This window comes from Austrofundulus limnaeus, unplaced genomic scaffold (genome assembly GCF_001266775.1).
Source record: "Austrofundulus limnaeus strain Quisiro unplaced genomic scaffold, Austrofundulus_limnaeus-1.0 Scaffold179, whole genome shotgun sequence".
In the NCBI taxonomy this organism is placed as follows: domain Eukaryota; kingdom Metazoa; phylum Chordata; class Actinopteri; order Cyprinodontiformes; family Rivulidae; genus Austrofundulus; species Austrofundulus limnaeus.
This window is the reverse complement of record NW_013952581.1, coordinates 702,553-704,468: the sequence shown is the minus strand read 5'-3', so window position 1 is coordinate 704,468 and position 1,916 is coordinate 702,553. Positions and strand designations below refer to the sequence as shown.

At 34.0% G+C, this 1,916-nt stretch overlaps 1 long non-coding RNA gene across 2 annotated transcripts in view; it reads left to right on the top strand.

The window, feature by feature from the left end:
• Nucleotides 1–1,910, top strand: part of LOC106524220 (uncharacterized) — a 4,635-nt gene extending 2,725 nt beyond the window's left edge. Inside the window, exons 2-3 of one of the 2 annotated variants that reach the window (XR_001310987.1) lie at nt 1,179–1,332; nt 1,613–1,910. This is a non-coding gene — a long non-coding RNA (uncharacterized LOC106524220). Of the gene's footprint in view, nt 1–1,175; nt 1,333–1,612 lie in introns of both variants that reach the window. The other variant, XR_001310986.1, reaches the window with a different exon arrangement.
• The last annotated feature ends 6 nt before the right edge of the window (nt 1,911–1,916 follow it).

Genomic DNA, 1,916 nt, shown 5'->3' with positions numbered 1-1,916 from the left:
AAATACATACAAAGCAGAACACAGCTAAATGTATCAAAAGTATGTCTATGTAATATTAGAATTTTCTGAGACAATGAATTTTGGTTTTTCAGTTTTTTCCCCTGTAAGAAGTTTTTATTTAATAGAATTTTTGGACAAAAAAATCGCGATATATCGCCTTGCTTATAGTATCGCAATATATCGGGATATATCGTATCGTGACCCCTCTGTCATGATATGTATCGTATCGCCAAATTCTTGCCAATACACAGCCCTAGTCATAACCCCCCTAACCCCCCTGCAAATTACGCCTATGCATTAGATCACAGAATGAGGGAGAGCATTTTGCAAATAGACATTTATTTAAATAAAATTTTGTTACAATGATTACATTATTAACAAGAAATTCCACATTATCATTATCTAGAAATAAACCAAACTGAATATTCTGAAAAGAGAAAAAATCTATGTCTATGGATTTGGAAGAAAAAAAATTATGTAATAGTCCCCATAACTGTTGTATATCACAACACTTAAAAAAACAAATGTCTGGTCGTTTCTTTATTCGTTTTACAGAACCCACAATTTTCTACATCAAATTTAAATCTGTCCTTTATAAAATCATTTGAAGGATAAATATTATTCAAAAATTTTAAATGTACTTCTTTATATTTAGGAGGAATTGGAAATTTTTAGTATTTTGTTCTAATTTTTGAAATGATAGACACGTCAAAATTTTGTAAGGCGAGTGTGTTTTTTGTTTTTCCAGGGTAATTAGTGTTTATTAAATATTGACTTAAAAACTTATTATTACATTTTTTTATCTGCAATGTCCATATAATCAATTTTAATTTTGTGTAGTCTTGGAGTAGTAATATTTGACAAATTATTTTTAACTGACTGAGCACTTCCGGCATATTTCGTACTCCTTTTTCATAATTTTTCTTTAAACAATCCATGCCATACTTGCAATTAAATTCCTCCAGACTAAAGACATTACCATTGTCATCCAATAAATTCCCCTGATTCAGAAATCTGAAGTCTCCCCAGCCTTCCTGGTGCCCGTTTATTACAGCGCTTACGGTAACATGTTGAATTGGGAGGGATCCACCGCAGTGAATAACCATCATAGTGCATCAAGATAAAAATAGATACCACTTTATAACTTTTAAAATTCATTCTTTGTTTTCTTTCAGCAGATTCATTTTTCTGTATGTAATGTTAAAAAGGGGGAGATGTTACAACCTTATTGCAAAGATGACACATATAGATGTCCCCTTTGCTCGTACTGTGCCAAGGAGTCGTACAAGGTGGTGAACCATATTGCAAATACTGCTATGGTTCAACATAAAGGTTTGTAAAACACAATTTGATTAACACTAATGTTTGTGACAGAATTGTCAATTTTCTAATTTTTATGGCGTTTATTTGAAAAGTTGTATGCAGTCCTAACTAATGTGAATTCTAAACCACCGTATTTCCAGATGTGTAAAAATCTTTAGCATTTGCTGCTATCATCCTAATGTTCACATTTGTGCTTGCCCTATTTTGAGTGTGACTGTTTCTGGCATAAATATATCTACAAATTATATATTTACTATTGTTAATCTTATCGTTTTGTTTTGGTTTGCAGAATTCTACATCTTCAAATGTGGTTTAACTTGTCGTGGCACATCTCACTTTCATTGCCCATACTGTTTGTCAACAGTTGATAGACGGGAGCGGTTTGTAAATCATTTAGTAAACCACACGATGCCTTTAAAATCCCTGTCCAGCTGTGCAACAGCACAGCTACCTGTCCAACTAGCATCAACCAACATCCAGGCGGCCACAACAGTACAGCTGCCTGTCCAGCTAGCATCAACCAACATCCAGGCGGCCACAACAGTACAGCTGCCTGTCCAGCTAGCATCAACCAACATCCAGGCGGCCAGAAC